This window comes from Manacus vitellinus, unplaced genomic scaffold (genome assembly GCF_001715985.3).
Source record: "Manacus vitellinus isolate BGI_N305 unplaced genomic scaffold, ASM171598v3 scaffold_22_pilon, whole genome shotgun sequence".
NCBI lineage: Eukaryota > Metazoa > Chordata > Aves > Passeriformes > Pipridae > Manacus > Manacus vitellinus.
This window is the reverse complement of record NW_021939632.1, coordinates 4,287,000-4,306,592: the sequence shown is the minus strand read 5'-3', so window position 1 is coordinate 4,306,592 and position 19,593 is coordinate 4,287,000. Positions and strand designations below refer to the sequence as shown.

At 41.5% G+C, this 19,593-nt stretch overlaps 1 protein-coding gene across 2 annotated transcripts in view; it reads right to left on the bottom strand.

Moving 5' to 3' along the window:
* The window catches only part of SEMA5B (semaphorin 5B), a 192,285-nt gene extending 173,344 nt beyond the window's left edge, over window positions 1-18,941 (bottom strand). The window contains exons 1-2 of one of the 2 annotated variants that reach the window (XM_008922938.3): window positions 18,770-18,941; window positions 9,696-9,756 (exon numbers count right to left, since the gene is read on the bottom strand). The gene's annotated coding sequence lies outside the window, so the exon portion shown is untranslated. Of the gene's footprint in view, window positions 1-2,533; window positions 2,632-9,695; window positions 9,757-18,769 lie in introns of those variants that run through there. The other variant, XM_029959871.1, reaches the window with a different exon arrangement.
* Between the last annotated feature and the right edge of the window lie 652 nt (window positions 18,942-19,593).

Below are 19,593 nucleotides of genomic sequence, written 5' to 3'. Positions count from 1 at the left end.
CAAATGAAATGTGTAGCCACACTTTCACTAGCACTATCATCTTGCAAGGAACAAACTTATAATTATAACATTAATTTTATGATTTGTTTTCCAGGAAGCTCAGATTTCATGACAGGGACCATCTCTGTTCTAAGGCCCCGCTATGTCAGTTAAAAGAGAACACTGCAGTCCACTCTTCCTTTAAGCATTAACAAAAGAAATGGTCTAAATTAGCCAGTTTTCCACAGCAGCAATAGTAGGTTGGAAAAAAAACCCAGACACCTTCAGTAAGATGAAATAAAACAAAAACATAAAAAGCAAACCATTTAATGAGAGCACAGGCTATTTCAATAAATCTAGTTATTTGATAAGCAGACTGCCACTTTCAGCCTTTTATCATCTGTGAAAATGCATGATGGATCTTCTCTATTTGCTTACAATTTCAGACCTTCTCTTTCTGATCAACATTAGCATTTTGCTCCAGTGCCTCTAAGGACATGGACTGATAGCAACCAGCCAGATTCCACCTTTCAGGAAGAGTCTAAACACTGACAACACAGGCATGGCTCAGTGGCGTATACATATGGCACACAGACTGGGTAGTTCGAGGCTGTTAAATATTCTTCCTCTTCTGAGTTCGCCTAAAGGGAAGGAAAACGGCTCCTGCTGAGAGGGTATGTACATAAAGCTGTAACAAACATTTAATTTTAGCTGCTCTGAAACAGAATTAGTCTGTGCATTCCGAACTGCCAGTTCCTACTGCAGCTGCTCAAAAGAGGTGGCTTTGGAGGGTTATTAATTCCCATATTAATGGTCAGCCTCCCCCACATTGCTGAAATATAGGCTCCCAAGTGTGTTTCAGTCTTCCTTTCCCACATCTTTTTCAATTCTTCCATTATAAGCAGATAAAGTCATTATTTGGTTTAAAAGGACCTCAGTCCAACACAGGTTCACAATTCTTTATCTAGCTTTATGATTCAACCACACATTTTTCCTTCTATGTAAAAAAAACTTGTTCAAAAAAACTCCTAGAAAATAAATTAAAATGTACTGCAAGTTCGAGGGAAACTGCTGAAATGGCTACATCCTGTGTGCACTGTTTGCTTGTGCTGAACCAGTTAGCAGTGAAAGGCTCAGATATGATTCTTAAACTAGGCTGGTGAAAAACGTTTCACTCTCCAGCAGAGTTGATTTGAAAGGATTAATCCTCTGCTACACTTTGAGAGGGCAGTGCTGCCAGATGTTAGGAATTTAAAAGCACTTTATCCAAATCATAAGGTATCATATGAAATCAGGTTTACCTTATATACCATGCAGCCTCTTTCTATCCTTTTGCTGAAGTTTAGGTACTAAACTTAGAGGTACTACCAGAACAGCCACAAAAAACTCCACGGAGATTTGAAACCGCTTGAACTGGAGCAAAGCAGAAGTTACTCCGGCAAACTCAGCTCTTAGTACTGAAGTTTATCTCATTTATGCTGGCTAAGGATCTAACTCTACCATCTACAGATTGAAAGATGCTAAAAAAAGGCTATTTTTATATGCTTTACCAAATATAAAACGTGATTGAAACGTAGGCAGAGATTCATCTCACCCTACTTTATTCACCTGAAAGCTGGGCTAGCCTAGGCACCAAGGCACTTGGTACATCAGCGGGAGGAGACCAGCAGTCCCAAAGGTCAGCTCTTGCCATGTGTGGGAAGGCCCTTCTGGTGAGTCACCCTCTGGAGATGCTCATCTCCTTCCCCCATTACACACCAAAACTGGATTATGACAGATTGTCCCAATCAATTGTAACAAAATAGTATGACAGTTATGCAAAATCCTAATCCTCCTCTTTTTCTCCCTCACTATTTTTGTGCCAGCATGAATCCATTGACTTCTGCAAGGTTACTCAGACTCAAATCCATCGAGTAATAGTACTCTCCATAAAGCCATGTTCACCTGGACTGAAAGCTGCTGAGGATACTGATTTCACTTGTCCTAACTTCTTCAGAAAAGGTGCCCAAAAAGCAAGAGACTCACAGATCATCCTTTACATAAGGCCTTTCATTGTTTTCATCCAGGTTTTACTTCAACAAGAAGTTTGGTTTGACACAAAACAACTCTACCACAAAACAACTGAGAAATTCAAATTGCTGTAGCGGCCCCTCACCACAGGATGAACTGCCCTGGATGTGGGGCAAAAGTAGATATTGTTCACACCTCACTGCAACACTTACAGTGAATTTTGCTGAAGTTTTTGAGAGTTAATAAGCTGCCTGCTTCTCTTTCATTCTTCAACAGTGCCAAGGCTGTATAGAGAGATGTACAGAAACAGTATCTGATCTAAAGCTAGAAACTAAAGCGCTTACTTCTCCTCATCTGGTGAAGAATTCAGTAAGCCTCTTAAGCATGTAGTTGAAACCACAGTAAGGACAGTATAGCCCTTACTAGAATTGAAGGATCAGGAAGAAAGCAAGAAACAAGAGGAAAACAAGTTGTTAAACAGAGTATGCCTAGAGAGAGGTCTAACCAAAGGTGTAGGTCCCTTAGCAGACACTGCAGCACTCACCAGCAGGAAATACTTCATACAGGGAACAGCCTGGGACTGTGCCTATTCTTGACTCAGTTGGGTCTGCAATTCCACCTTTGAGCACCTCTCTCTTCCCCATCTGCAAAATGGTGATAACTCCTTATGAATAAAAATCAGTAGATGGAAGTTAAGCCTTATCCTCCATATCTTCAGGCAGGCAATACCTCAGGGAAATTGGTATGGGATTTCCCAGCCAAAAGGTTAGAGGACAGAGCCCAAAGCTGTGGGATAAAGCTTGCATAAGAAGAACGAGGTGACCCAAGTGCAGTTGCCCTTCATGTATCTCCAGAGCAGTGCAAAGTAATTCCCAAGTTTATTGTTGCAAAGCAAAGCTGAGATATATTGCTCCTCTACAAACACAGACATTTCATCAGAGGACATCAAGACAAGTTTTGCCTTTGTTTTGCCTTTCATAACTTAAAAAGGCATCCCCCAAATAAACAAATTCCCTTCAAACACGCTGCTTCCACCTGGAGCTAGCCTCTGCAGCAGCTATCATTTTGCTCCAATATGGTAAGCATCTTCTCTTCCCTTCCCCCTCCTCTCCCCTTTCCTACCTGGGGAATTCAGCTGCTTGCAGAAAAACTTGAAAAGAGAAAAAAGGAATTAAAAAGTTGGCTTTCACAGCCTAGAAATAAGAACTAAAAAAAAGTGAAACCGTATGCCTTGTCCCTGGTGGCTCTGGGACTTGGAGCCAAACCAAGGCCATGAAAACAGAATATTGCTCTTTGTTAACAATAAATAAATAAATAAAGGACTACTCGCTCCTGCCCTTTGGGAAATGTTTTCTAAGGAGGAAGAAATTCCCTGTGGAGTTTATTATGTGCAGAAAGGATGTGTGCCTCCTAGGGAAAAGCAGTGGGGGTAGTTTTTCTCTTGGTGATTTCTTTCCCGCCTTTCTACTACTTTTTTGTTCATTTTGCAAGTCTCACTCCCCTCCTTTCTGCAATAAGTGAAGCCACACAAAGGAACATGCAGGTAATTCGGCCACTCAAAACTACACAGCATCTCCTTTCCTATATAAACGATCAGTGTGTGGCCTGGGTTTCATTTGCAACTGTAAATGAAACAGGCCTACAACTGTGTTCATAATCCTCCTTAATTGAATTTCTGTGACAAAACCCAGACAAAATTATTACCCTCAAGTTAACAGTTTGTACAAAGTAGCCAAGGGTTCCTGGGAAGCTTTAAAACAAATGCAGGACAAAACTGGATACCACAAAGTAGTTGTTTGGTGCTGGTACCATTTGTTTGAAACGGAGGTTTCCCTAGAGGAATAAGGTCATTTTAATATGAATTCAACACATGCTAAAAAGCAGGTGAGAATTAAATAAACAGCAGAAGAGCTTGGATGTAAACCAGCACGTGCTACTCACACCGCAGCTACTGGAAGGAAGTGTTGGGCTGTCCTGGCTTTTTGAAGGGCAGCATCATTCACAACTTGGTGTGGCTAATGGGAGAGTTTCACAAATCCAGGAGGACTTGAAGCAGCTGTTTGGTTTGTGCTGAAGTCCACACTCCATTGAAAGGGGTATCTACTTTAAAGTCCTCATGTAATAATTTCCTTCAACTAGATCACCAGTTATATAGTAAATATGCAGAGCCTTAGTAATGATGTCAGGCTGCTGGTAAAATATCTAGACCTACTTTTAAAATGTGAGAACCACTGCTAAATGGAAGCAAGGATACAAAAAGGGCACTGTCCTGCAGGGCACTCCCATTGCTTGCAGGAGAAGAGAATTAAAGCCTTCCCTATTGCCCAAATTTAGTGTTTGTTTTGCTTTCAGATGACACATATGTTTTCTTGAAGGATTGGGCAAAGCTGATGTGAACAGAGATGTCTGTTTGCAACAGCTAATTTTGTGTGTCATATGCCATGTACTTGGGCTGACACCCTATTTTACCCCAAAGTACCATGTTTTAGTCATCTCTGTATCAGCTGGTAACTAAAGCAAACCAGCAAAGCTATCAGAGATCAAAGCAGATTCTTTATGCTTCAGTTTACAGAGTTGATGAGAGCAGAGAAAACCGTGTCATCTCAAGGCAATGCCTGCCTGGTTACCGCCCCACATGCTCACAGAAGTTAATAAATATCCTTTGCATTTTAACCAGAAGGCAAGGTTACAAGGGAATGTGAAGGCTGAGGTAATGGAGATAGAAATCCTATAGTTCCTCATCATGCGCCTATGCCTTGCGTGTTCCCCAGCCCTCTTGCAGGCAGGGAGTTGATGGAAATTTAGGGGTAGAGGAGGTTGGCAGGGCCTCATGTTAGAATTCCCTCCAAGTAAAATATTGCTATAGGTGATTAAGTGAGCAATACTGTTCAGAGACAGGCAGGCAGAGGCCAGAACTCATTTCCACAGAGCTCCATGCCACTGAAGGACTGTGGGTCTCTGTCCCCACCCTCAGCTGCAAGGCAAAGTTGGAATAATGAGGGACCTCAGAAGAGTTTCCAGGAGACATGTCCTCTCCCAGGGATGCAGTGGGGTAACAACCAGGTGCTACTGCCTTCTTCAGTGTCTCTGCTGTGCCAAATGTTTCAGCCTTAACATCTGGCTTTGAGAGATTGCTCATTAGCCCTTGGGTCCTGTGCCACTTCAAGTAACCTTTTAAGAATAACTTTTTATAGCCCCACTTTTTATAGCTTGTGTGCTCTGTTTTACCTCAGGCCACAAGTTAAACACACAGAACACTGGGGCAAGAAATAAACAACAGAAATAAATAGATACATATGCACATGTCTACACACACCCCCCTACACACACATACACAATCAGGGCCAAAGATCAACGTTTTCAGGAAAAGGTATGAGGGCACAAATTCATCACAGTTCCTTGTCGCTGGTGGCAAAGGAAACAAAAAAGAACATTTAAAAGGGTGATGAAATGTTTCAAGAAAAAGCAATATATTTTTATGTACTTGTAAAATCCATTGGCAATGACTTTTCTGGTTAATTGGTTTCATCTTATTAAACTAAAAAGCTATTTGTAAAATACAGACATATTCAAGCAAAAGTCCAATTTCTCCACCAAAAGCCAATATGCCATTTCAAAGAAGAAAATTAAGCAATACAAACCAGTTTCCACTAGCCTGAAAGCACAGCACTTGGTATAGGGAAGAGAAATGGATTGAGTGCTTGACTTTTCTAAAATGCACTTTGGAAAAACTGTGTTGCTCATTTACCCCAAAACTGCAGTCCTCTTTCTCCCTGGCCTTCTGAAAATGGATGAATATTTTGGCCCAGTTATGGAGTGATTTATAAACCAACATTCTGCTGTCACGTTCAACTTCTTCCCCTTTATTAGACCACTCTTCTTCTCAATAAATAGTCCCTCTGTCTCACTAGCCAAAGAACTGCCAATGGGACCCTGATTTTACAGAAGAATAGACTCAGCTTTACCAATGGAAAAGGGCCTCTAATGTACCATGGACACAGCACAGTGAAGCATGGTAATTTCCCTGTGTTAATGATGCTACTTCACAATAAGCAGGAAAACAAAAATCTTTAATAGCTAAATGACACCCAGTCCTTCTGCAGCCTGTTGAATTCAAAATCCGTGGAAGCAAAACCCAACAACCTTTAAAAGATGAGCTAAAACTGGCTGCAACATTCTTTTTCCCCCCAAAATTCCTGATCTGCATTGAATCACTAGAATGAGTGATTTGGTGCAGGGAGCAGGACAGAAAAAACAAACCAAGTGCTTTAGAATGTTTTAGCAACTTAAAAGTAAGGGATATTAGTGGAGAAATATTAAAGAACATATATGTAAATATTTTTGGACAGACTATACACCTACATGATTTTGTGCAAAACACCACTGTAAAGCAGGACTAAACTATAACTACATATTTTCTCTTTTTTAGGTGAAAAAAAAGGAAGTCATTAATCTGGGAAGGAGAGAGGGGCAGTCTGCATGTGCCATTGCTTACTTCTGAAGACGCTCCAGTTCCACAAAGCACTGAGCTCTTGAGTGCTAAATCAATCCCAAGAAACGTCTTCAACCACAGTCCTCATAAGAAAGCTTTTCCCTTCTTACAGCAGGGTTCCCTAGGCTGCCTGGCCACACAAAACACTGATTGCTTTGGCCAGTCAAAACGTTGTTGCTTTGAAAGTCAATCTTCAAATACAGCACATTAAGTTACTCAGTGGGAGAAATTCTGCTCTCATATTTGGCTAAACGCAACAGGCAGAACGGCACTGGCTTTAATGACATTATTTGGAGGGCACCAGAAGGAATCAGAGATCATAAGCAATCATATGGTACATGTTGGGTAATCCTTTGGCACTGTTGAAAGGTTGGAAATAGACTTAAACATAGCATTATGAAAAAAAGATGAACAATATTTACAACATTGCTCATACAAAAAAAGGCTTCTATGGTATTATCCAAGGGCAGAGGGAGAGATTTGTCAGCCAGTTGCAGTTCTGTAGATTTTGTAGCTGTCTGATTGGCACACTGCATATGTTCCTTGTCCAAAAATTTCTGGTATGGCTGTGCAAAGCAGGAACAGGACTTGAATTCAAGAGTGCTCCAGGAAGGCAGAATTGCTGAGAATTTAGGACCAAGACATTTCAATCACAGAATCGCACAGAATCACAGAATCATCTAGGTTGGAAAAGACCTCTAGAGTCATCAAGTCCAACCTCTGACTGATCTCCAACTTGTCAACTAGAACATGGCACTGAGTACCATGTCCAGTAGTTTCCTGAACAACTCCAAGGATGGTGACTCTACCACCTCCCTGGGCAGTCAATTCCAATGCAATGCTTGTCCAGGCATTCTTCAATTCATGATGTTCAACACTTAACAAACCCTGACATAAGTCTCTATTGCAATTATGTGACAGCTTTTGCTACAGAGTGTTTAGGGTGTTGTTTTGGTGGTTGCTGTGGAGTTTATCAGCTGATTGTCTTACACTGTCTTATGAAATTACGTGCTTACCACAGGAAAAGTTGGTCAACCCAGGTGGAAAATAAGTACCTGAAGACTCTCTAAATACCTGTTTATTCCATCTGGAGTAGCACTCAAGGGGAGTTCTAAAATCTTCAAGCCAAATGCCACACCCTACATATTAAAAATTCTCCAAAATGTTGTATTATCAAGCCTTTCTTAACTAATGTGCCTGTTTCAACTAAAAAACATGTTCTAAAAATCCCACCAGATGTGTGTACCAATGGCTGGCTCACCATTTTATTTGCATAAAATGTGGCTATGGCACTAGCAACCAGGCTTTGGGAGAGACATAAGCAAAGCGGCATTTTGATATCCCTTATACACCAAACAATTTACTGTAATTTTAAATATTACCATTTTCTGAATGAATAGTTTTGATACCTTTCATCTTGAGTGTTGCAGACCTTGCCAAGTTGAGACAATGATACAAGCAATTTATCAGCAAAACCATGGCTGACTCTTCAGAGACCTGATATTTGAGACCTGTCCAGGCAATTTCACTGAGAAGCCAAGGAGCCAAGGAAAGACTCCCAGCTGTGACCCACCACAAGTGCTTCTCCAGCGGGGCATTTAATCTCCCCCTCAGGCCTTGCCCAAAGCTGCTTGGCAGCATGAAAAAGGCATGTTGCCTTCCAGAGGCTGAATGCAAAACAAACCTCATCCCTGGGGCAAAATTTACACCTCCAGCAGAATTAGCAGAGATGCTCTTCCAGACACCACAGGTCTCAGATGGGCCAGGGCAGGAAACCAGGAGAGCTCTCAGTGCCAGCAATGAATAGCCATCCCCTCATCCTGCCCAGCAAGCACAGTACCACCCCCTCCTCTGGGGCAGCAGAAGCAGTGGAAGCAAACCCAGAGGCAGAGACAGAGCAGGTTCACAGGCCACAGACACCTTTTACTGAGGCCAGGGAGATCCCTGTGCTCAAAGCTTTGAGCCCGTCAGTGATCACATCAAGGCAGGTCTGACACCACCCTTGCACTTGTCTAAAGCAACAGCAGTGCAATAAAAGTCATGTGAACAGAAAGGATGGAGAGGACCTCGCACAGCAGTTTCTTCTGTTGGTGTCTCTCTTGATATCAAACTGCTTATGTGAACAGTACTGCTCATGTACAGGGTTGCCAATACCCATACAAGGTGCTTGTCATAGCAACTTGAGTAACATCCATGATTCTCCCTCTAGATTTTGCAAGATGAGTGCACAGATGAAATAATTAGATCTATTAATTCTAAAATAGTGGCACCTCTTTTCCTTGCTACTTTTCAGGCAGACATAGCCACCAGGGTGTGCAGCTATTGAGTGCAAACTACAGTTCCTTGAGAAAAATGGTCTTCTTTTATTGATTAAATTACAAATTCCAATGCTGAATGATTGAGTTATATGATAACACCTGACGAAAGGCCATTGAAATAAACGGAAAAATTAGCACTCTCTCTACTACAAAAGGTTTGGATGTTGAGTAGCTGACTGAATTAAACGGAAAATGAGCAGATCTGAGAGAATTCATTAGCAAAAACAATGCAGAATTCAGAAAAGAGATACCAAAATTAGCAGCTTACTAATTCACCTTAGAAAAAGATGGAAAAAAAGTTGAGGAAGAGAAGGAAACTATATCTTTTTCAAGTATTCACAACCAGGAATTGCACAAAGGCTTACCTCTGTGATAAGATTCCTCAGACACTGAACTCTGACATCAGGCTACCAAAGGCCATCAAATACATGATCAGGTCAGCAGCCCCTTGGGTTCATTTGTTCAGCTTCTAGTAAGCCTTTTTAATTAGTGATATAACAAGCAAAGTAAGGTTCTTGGCCTTTGTCCTGTGTCGATTTGCATGTCAGCTTTTGGTAATGTATCATTGCATTTTATTCACCGATAATCTACGCTAATGAGGTATTTTTATTTTTGTCTGCTTGTGGCATTGCCTGCAATACTGACAGATGTCTTGAGCTTTCTTCTTGCAGATTAAGCAACCATTACTGGAATTCTTAAATTAAACAAGAAGTTAATAAAGCAAAGCACCTAAAATGTCACAATTCACTTTAAAACCACGTCATCTTCCAGTCACTTCCTTGTAAGCTTGTTGCATGGTAGATAAAGTCTAGCAAAAATGAGTTCCAGCAAAGCTCTGGAAAGAGTGTAAACACGGCTCTTAAAGAAGAGTTGCAAACATGATATTATTTACTTACAGCTTCTGCATTACTGAAGTGTCATATTCAAAGTCATGCTCCAGGGAAAATCCTTAGTGACCTGTGGAAACATCAGAAAACAAATCTTCAGTGGATATTTCTAACTACATCTTCTATCTGATGGGAAAGAATTTTGACATTATTTGGAAACAAAATGTAATGAAAATATTATTCAAGTTTAACCACGAAGCAGCGTAAAAATTTTCCTTAATGCTCATCTGAAGGTTGCTTCCAAACTTGCTTCACCTGCAATCATTTGCTTTTTGAAAACCTCCTAGTCTGTATATATGCTAGCAGCAAATGTCTGTAGAAACAATAAATATTTTAACACAATCAATCTAACTCAGAAATTGTGCAGCCCTGTCTGAACTTTTCATAATCCTGAATGCTCATGGAAGGAACCACTCTTGTCCCAGTTTCCAAGTGGGAGATTTGCACCAGTGAGAAATGTAGGCTGTGAGCACACATCTTATTGCTCACAGCAGTGCCCTGTTTGAGAACATTCCCGTCCCCACCAGCCATCACTCTGCCTCATCATTCACCCCTGCCTGAGTTCACTTTCCATTCTGACAGCAGAACTACTGACTGATGCACTCAGGTTAGTGAAGACCTATTGAAACTGTTCAAGTCAATCCAGGAGCTGCAGCCAGATGAAGACATGTAAATGCATCCTACACAATTTGCCCCTGCCCTCATAGCAAACCTGGCAGGGCAGAGAGCTGGCACACCAGCTATGAGCCCATATCCCCCCTCTTTGAAACACCAAAAGCAAAGCTCAGAATGAACGAATTTGCTCAAGCAACCCACACCTGAAAGGTTATTTTTATTATTTTCACCCTTATGTCTTATCCCACAATTAAACCCCACAATTCTACCACAACCTCACGAAAGGAAAGAGGCAAAAATTATGATAAATTATAACAAATTCTAGATTATTTTTTAATAATTTATCCTTCAGTTTGTGTTATGGCAGCACCACAGAGCCTACCCTGGGCCTGAACTCCACCGTAAACACGGTGCAGACACTGACCATGGTAGTCTCTGCTCCCTGGAGCCAACCAGCGAGAGATCAAGGAGCTCAAAGTGTAGGCAGGGAAAAGACAGAAAGTAAAAATCAGAAGCTGCTTCTGTACAATGGCTTGTGAGCACAAATCCCACTCAGCCAGAAAGAAATGAATCATTGCTAAGAGATTCTGACCCTGCTACCTATTACGCTCGACAGACAATCCCACTGAAATAATTTATCTAGTTATTTACATGGCTTCCATTAGAGCAATGTCTGAGCATTCACAAACCAGATGGGTTTTTCCTCACTATGCTCCTGAGAAGGAGCACATGCTGTTAACTCTACATCATAGAAAAGGAATAGAGATACTAAAAAGACAAAACTTTTTTTTTTTCAGGGAAACTGGTAGCTGGTCTGTCAAAACTCTATATAAGGCTAGAGGACTTCTGTATGTTAAGGTGCTGCACTCAGGGACAGGCCATCAGACTTCAGCCACAGGCAGACCTCTTACCACTCTGGTAATTCTTCTTTGAACAATGGCTTTTATATAGTATGAATACGGAAAAAGAAAAGGGGAAAAGGGGAAAAGGAGAGAAAAGGGGAAATTGAAAAAAAAAAAGTCATAGTAAATATAGCACCATCTGAAAAAAAGCCAAACTGCAGAAACAGAGGAACCAGTCACACAGTTCACTGAGAGGACTGAAGCAATTGTTTTCTTCAAGAAGCATCATTCATCACATTTCCATAACCCTGAAAATGCTCTCACAGTCCCCTCTTTCAACATATTAAGACTAATATGCATATAGACTCTCACATTTCCTTCCTTCCTTCTCCTATCAGTCTTTCCTCATGGAAGAAATCATAGGAAACGGATGAAGATGTGAAAATTTCTGCAGCTGTTCTGACAGGGCTGAATCCTGAAGGTGGGACAACTAAAGAGCACCCACCAGAAAGAGTCAGCCTTCACTACCAGCTGACCTTTGCTCTTTAAAATGGTAACAGTGGAAACGCTTCTTTGGCGATATCCCAGGAGGCAGCTCAGAGACCAGCATACCAGCTTGAAAGAAAACAAGATGCATCTGTTACCTCAAACCTCCAGGACTGAAAGGTAGTCTTTTGTAAAACATAAGCCACCAGTCAGCACAAACTCTAGGTTTCATCACCAGAAGGATTTTGGTCTACACCCTGCCTTTCTAAACACAATAGCTCCCTTTTGGCCAGAAAATAGAGGATTCCCTAAACTCAGCCTTTGATCTGCAAGAAACTGAGTCTTCTCCTGAAATTTCTTCTCAGATGTTTAAATTCCCTCTCAGGTTACACATGAAACCTTTCCTACCTCTCCATTAAAGCAACAGACAGACAGATGGGATAGTCTTCACCTTTTAGGACTCTGGAAGTTTGTTTCACATTAATTTTAACAGGAATGCTCAGAGCTCCTGTTGAGGTTAATAGAACCAAACCTACAGACTGCTAAGTCAAAGCCAGGAGAATCCCAAGCCTGGTAGTCCCTCTGCTGTGCTGTCATCCATTAAAAAGAAGCAGGATTACATAAGTAACACAGTATAATGGCCAAACTTCCCTCTCCACACACATCTCCAATCCCAGCTGTCTTAGCCAAAAGCAGAGAATTCCAAAACGAAAAGGAAAAACTGCCCATCCTGAGGCAAGGAGTCCAGGGGACTAGTGCAATGGCTGGCTCACATCCTCTGCAGAGCAGGAGAAAGTGGCATCTCCGCTTTCCCCAAGCTATGCTTCCACCTCCAGAGCTGCCAGCTGAGCTCTGCTAAGTGGGACCTGCTGGCAGGGACATGATTGCCACCCTGTTATTGACTGCTGCCCAACCCTGGACAAGCCACACTGCCTTTCTCTGACCATGCACAAGAGGAGTATAAAAATGGTCACAGCCATTTTCAAAGAATCTTCCAAGGACTGCACATAAAAAGCCCAGTGAGTGCTGTAGCTGAGGTGGAACTGTACCAGAACCACCACAGGGTCAAAATGTCTTGTCTTCATTAATGGGTTTTATCCTCTCTTCATTGCCAGTCTAAGACAGGGAGGTGTTATTGCCCTTTTGCAAGCTATAAAAAACTCAACATGGCAGTTAGATTAAACACCTCGCCCAGAGTCTCTTGGGACACTCACATTTGCACTGTGAACTGATCCCAAAATGCCACAAACCCAATACACTGCCCTTCCCTCCAGCCCAGCCTAATTCTCTGAATTTCATGATGATTCAGAAGTCTAATTAAAGCCCCTACAGCTATGGGTGTGTGCAAGGAATTAAGGCTGAGCCAAAAAGTTTGAATTTAGCAGCTCTGGTTAAGATTCTTGGTAAGAGTAAAACACAGAGCTGAGAGGGTTTAACCTGACATGGAAAACAGGTAGCATGTGTCATCTGGGTTATGATGTAAGCCCCTAAGAAGACACAGTAGAAATGCCACTGCCTTCTTCCCAATTAACCTACCTCCTAAACAGTCCAGGGGTGGCCACTGAGCCTATTGCAGCTTTCCCAAGCCTGCTGCCTGCCTGCATAGCAAGTGCTGCTATGAAACAAGAATAAACAGACACAGAACAGCTACTAATACCTCTTGCAGTTTCTCAGCATAAAGGAAGAGCCCAGGCACAGTTACACGCTGAAATTAAGGGCAGCCAGGATTTCTGACAAGGTTCAGAGACACACAGACATGGTTTACTACTCAAACCACACTAAGCTCTTTAGGTAAGCTTTGTTATTACAGATGGTATTGCTTGCCCTAGATCTGATGGCCAAAATGGGGTTGCTCTCTGTAATCCTTCAGAGGCTGCTTATAAATCAGAGAACACTTCACCTCTGGACACACAGCACTAATAGATGATAATGTAAAAGGTCCAATGTTTTAACCTTAACAGGAAGGTTAGGTTATTGTAGACAAAGATGAGGTCAGGAGCTGTGGTCAGGAGCCTTAAGCTAGAAGAGCCTCAGTGTGGAGTCATCTGGATGCCCCTGGCTTTTACAGTACTGAGTACAGAGCTGACAAGCTGAAGGTGCAAAGGTGAGAGTGGGCTGCACTGTCCTACCCCTGCACAGCTGCACCCCACAGGCACTGGTCACCTCCACCTCCTAGACCCCTTCAAAGTCATTCTGCCTACTGAGAAACAGCAACAGCAGTAACATGAATGCTGTGGAAACAATTTTGAAGGCATCAACCCCTAAACACACACAGTTTTCTCAGGCATCTGAGGGATGTCCTTTGTAAACTATGAGATAAGAGCAGGCTCACTGTTCAGACTACATATCTGCCTGGTTCCTTAGATACCAACGAAAGCCCAAAGGCCGGGCTTGGCATCTCATCCCCTTCTTATAAACTCTCTCAGAAAGTCAGGGCTGACTTTGACATGAAGATGATGCGAAATGGGGAGCTATTTGTGCCATTCTGGGGAATATGCCAAACCCTGTATTAGCACTCCCACACACACCCTGTTAAAAGCAAAACAAAGCAAAAAAAACCTAACAAAAACCAACCCTCCTGTTTGCTACTGATTAGGCAGCCGAATTAAAACTGATGAAGTGATTGGACGGGATCCAAAGCTGTTTATCTGCACATAAATCACAGACATGCTTTACTCAGCCGGTATGGATTTACTGAGCTAGGGGAAAGACCTCGTATTCAGAATGCTGATTATTACAGCAATTAAAATATCAGTGGAGCAAACATTTGGGGTAGAAAGCTGTGAGGGGCTCCTGGAGAAATCATACCATTAAATATGAATTCAATCAAATTTCAATTTTTTTTTAAGAAATTTTAATAGCCAGTTGGTTTCTTTTTTCTGATTAAGTATATGTTGTTAGAAAAATCAAATTCAAAAGAAGGAAAGACACAAATTAACTAGTTGGACATGCCAAAGGAGATTAAAAAGGAAGGCTGATACATATTTTATGATTGCAAGGGAATAAAAAAAATAAATTGAGAGATGTACTGTCAAACCAGACACAGTGCTAATAGCTAAAGTACATGGCAGTAAGAACTGCTGTTCCCACAGCTATTAATGTAAAACTGAAAATTTGGAGCAGGCTGCAGCAAAAGAAAATAAATCACACTTTTTTTTCAATTTGAAAATATATATAAAATAAATCCCTAACCCCATCATTCAATCTCTGCATCCCAACCCCCCAACAGCAAGACTGTCATTTCAGCAAGCTACAGCTTCCAGGCAAGTGAGACAAGTGACATTTTCTTACTATTAATCATTGTTAATTTATTTATGCAATCTTTCTATTTATCAGAATCATTGGCCTGGAGATTATTTCCCCCTTCCCCTTTGAGTCCTGAGAAACTATTTAACATGGGAAGTAGTTAAGGGGGGCAAAGAGGGGAGAGTGTCATGTAGCCAAGTTACGCATCCCAGCTGGAATTTGGGATGATGTCTTGCAGTTCTGACTCCTTCAGCCAAGTTTCATACAGGAAGCGTGAACGCGCCAAGGGTGCAGTGAAACACACTGGAGCCAATAAATAGCACTTGACTCCATTAACACACTCATGCTGTGGATCCCATCACGAAACCCTCAGTCACCTTGCAACGGGTTTTGTTCACGACTTGCACAAGGGAAAGGTTCAGGAGCCAAGAGGATCCTCTGATGAAGCCTAACAGATGCAGAGCGCGTATGGATGTGGGATGTGTATCCAGAGCCCTTCCAGAAGAGGCAAACGCTGCTCACATATAAGGCTGATATGGAAAAAGTGGTTATGGAAGGTCATGGTGTCCCCAGTAAGGTAAAGGGCAAATTGCTGTGAGGAACTTTACCAGCCCCTGGAAAACAACTCACTCTTGGCACAGAGGCTCCTCTCCAAGCCTAGGATGGGTACAGAGGCATCAGAGAGGACAAGCATCCCCATCATGCATTTTTTGCCCATACACAACAATCTGTGTCCATACACAACAGTACAACACCAGCTGTGCTGCAGAACACAGGAAGTTTTCACCAAGTGACTGTCAGAACACTGTACGATTATTTATATATTTTTTCCCCCAGTTACCCACAGCACACACGCAGTGTTGTTCCTCTCCTGCCCAGCACATCTTGTGCATCAGTTCCCCCTGACTTCAGTAGTACAAGAAGGTGGTTTCATGTTTAATTAAATCCCCTAAGAGAATTAGGGGAATTCTAAATTCTTAGAATTCTGAATTCTAAATTAGGGGAATTCTAAAATTCTTAGATTAAAATTTTGTCATTCGTGCATTACAAGTCTGATTGTTACTTTAAAAGCAATTAGTAGGAAGAATAATTTCACATTACATAGAAATACCTCCATGATATCTTTCTGGAGTAAGATATAATTTTTGAGAAAACAGTTGACAAATTATTTGACAAATTTGTCAACTACTTTAGAGCCATTGGGATAAAAGGCTTTATATGTTGTATGATTTTTTTATGTATATATATAAAACACTTTTACTGGACTGTTGATAAAAGCCTGAGCTACAAAGGAACTCTTTCCCCCAGCTGAGACAAGGCAAGCTGCTAGACAAATCAGTTCAATCTCTGCCTTTCAAACAATATAAAGCAGTATAACTTTCAAGAGTAACACCTCATCTGTTTTTTTTTCCAGACTGCCTATCAGGAATCAAGCAGTAAGTAAACATTTGAAAAGTGTTCCTCTGAGAGCAAAGGTTTAGATTTGAGTCACAGGATCCATTGAAAAGAAAAATTGCTTCTGTGCATTGGGACAGTGCCTTCCCTTCTGAAAATTTTCTAAAAAGAGCAAATGGAGATAATCTTTTTACAAGGTATAGCTCATATGGAAATTCATTATTGCTTCCCTTTAAAAGAAGTCAAGATAGTTCAGAAAGTGAGAATGGGGTCACTATTTAAAAAAAAAAAATGTTTAAGATTTCCTAACAACCATAGCCAGTAAAAGCATGGTTGAAGTGCTTTATCATGGTCAAAAGTGAAGCTCCTGTTGATGAGAACATCAGATAAACAAAAGAGAGAAGAACATAATAAAGTCCTAAATCACTAAGAGCATTTAATCCAGAAGTGGAGGGGTATATACCCAGAAACTGTTGATTAAATATCTTAAGGAGCCATTCCTCTCCCAGTACAAAACACTTGCTAGAGCAGCTCCAGCGCTGGCGCTCCCTGAAGGCTGCATTACTGCTTGTTAGCCCTGTGCAATCACCACTGTGGAGGCAGAGCTGAAAGGAACCATTGTTCCTGCTGTACAAAAGCAAAACTGAACCTCCAGAGGTGATTTGCGAAGGATTTTATGGCAAGCCAGTGGTGCAGCTGGGGAAGGGGGAACCCCTACTTATGGGCTGGTGCCTCCCAAACACTAGTTCTCATTGCTTGCAAGAACATCCTGGAGTTAGGAACTCTTTTCATTCCTGCCTATTCCACACGCAGCCATGACCATTAATTTAAGGCTGTCAACAAAAGCATGGAAGGTCATGGAAGGAGGGCCAGGGATAGCCCTGCTTGAAGACAACTGCTTGAAGGCAACCCTCAGCTCTAGATTCTACTTTCAAGAGCTGTAAAAGATAAACTCTTGCCTTCAGTGGATTTATATTGAAGATGAAAATTTGATCCTAAAAGGCTTAAACTAGACTTACAGCTGCTTGGAAATAATTTTCTGTTGTAGTCAACATTCATCCTGAATTCAGTCTGATTACACGGCGTAAGTGTGGCAGGCACCTGAGGACAGAGCATAATCCCACACCACAGCACATCTGGATACCTAGACAAGGCAACATAAGTCATGGAGCCAGCCAGAGTGCCCTGGAGGGCTGCACCACGCTGCACACTTTTCTTTAACACTGATTAATTTAGGTGATTGGAGAGGGAGCTTTAGTTCATTAGGGTTTTTTTTTTTTTTTGGTCTTTGGCTATTCCAAGAGATGTTTCAAGGGATAAAGGATCTTTTAAACATCTAGTTATGGTTCTCATTAGCATTAAAAATGTGACTATGAAAAGAATTTAAGGGGAAACAGGAAATGACTGCAAACATCTTTAGTCAAAGAAAATGCCTATTCTTCCTCCAAAGATCCTGCAGATTCCTTCACGTCTTCTATCTTCCAGAGGACTCCTAGCCTGGGAGCTGTCTGAAGGAACAATACTGCCATTTCCCCTGGAAATCATCTTCTGGACCCACATCTCTTTGCTAGACAGTCCAAAAGGGAAATGAATCAACAGTATGGGACCAAATTGGTTATTCTGTAAAACTCTGTGTTGGGTCCATCATTCTACAAAATCAGAGAGAAACATTTTATATTTCTGTCAAAATAAAAGATTATTTTTCAATAAGGAGCTTAAAAATGCCTTTCTATTTTCCAAACAGAAACTACAATCTTTCCAAAGCAGAAACTTTTCCTAGTTTCAGACAGCACAAAATGAGCACAATCTATAAATAGCAATTTCTTGTAATGCTGCAGCAGAAAATGCTGTTTACTTAGTCTGGGATATATTCTATGACCACACTAATCAGTTTCCACTCCCCTTGCCCTGCCTACACAGCACATCTACCTGTCCTGAGTGATTGAGAAGTAGCAGGTATTTGTGTAACAAAGAACTCTGGTGAAACACACCAAGGCTATTTTGGATTTGAGCTGGTATAACCAGGGCCAGCAGTAGTGACCTACCTTTTCAGTTAACTATGCTTTCAGCATCTGAAAAGTTGCAGCAATTCCCTGCACTGCAGCAGGCACACACTTTTTATATCCAAATGATTAGAGAAACCTACCTACTTCACATACAGTCTGAAATATAAGGTCCTTGTTCCCAACAAATTTAAGGGAGAATGTCCCATTGAGTCCAATGACAACAGAGTTAAGAGAGCCCTGAGCCACTGGAAAATGCTACATCTAATGTCTGTCATTCTTTGCCTTGTACAAAATCACAAATAGGCTGTGGCAGCCTCAGAAACAGTGGTCAAGTCTTTCAGCTCTCAGATTTGTGCTTTAACTACTTGACATATCCTCTCATCACTGGAGCGAGAGACAGAATGATCAGAGACCAAAACCTCTCACACTGAGCAATCTGAAAATATCATGTTCCAGCACAACAGAGATGTGTGTCATTCCATCACTAACTCACCAGTCCAGAGAACAAGTCCAAGACAAATGTCCCGGCAGCAGTCCAAGGTCGGAGTCCCAGAAGGTAAACCCGTCAGGAATTGGTGATGGAAACACTCCCTCTCAGAGGCAGTCCCACTGCAATCTTCTCTGAACCCCTTGGACTCTGCAAACTTCCTTCTCTGGCATGCCTCTTTGGCCTTCTTTCTTCTATTTTTCTCATAAGCTTGTTCGTGGGTGATTTATCTATTAAAACAAAAAGGCATTTTTTTCCTTCATTAAAAAAGAAGTGTGTCTGCATTTGGCTGATACAAAAATGATGTTATAAAGACCTCTTTGAGGAAGGGTCTCTTTTACTTCTGCCAGGTCCTTCCTCTTCCCTGAGTTATGTGAAAAAGATCTTGGGAAAACAGCTCATATCCTTCATGGTAAGTATCACCTCCCCTTCACCCTTCTCCTTCCTCACAGCATTTTTTGAAAAAATTTAAATGGTCCCATGCTTGGTCTGAGGACTGAGTCTGATATAGTCATCATTTCTGAAGGCCCTACTTTTCATCCATCACTGACCAGGACATAGAATCCTTATTCAGAGTAAACATGACCCAGTTTAATTTTTCAAAGACCATTTGTTTTTACTTTCTGGTATACACAAATGAGTAAATATTACTTGGTAGATTAGAATTTCATGAAGCCCAACTAAAATGAGGGCTCCAGATCACTACATGCAGCATAAACATATGGTCAAAACTTTGTAATCGTCCCCAAGACTGCAGAGGCATCCTGTGAGGCAGCCAGGAAAGGAACTGAAATCAATTTTCTGAGTCTTGTGTAGTGTCTTAAACATAA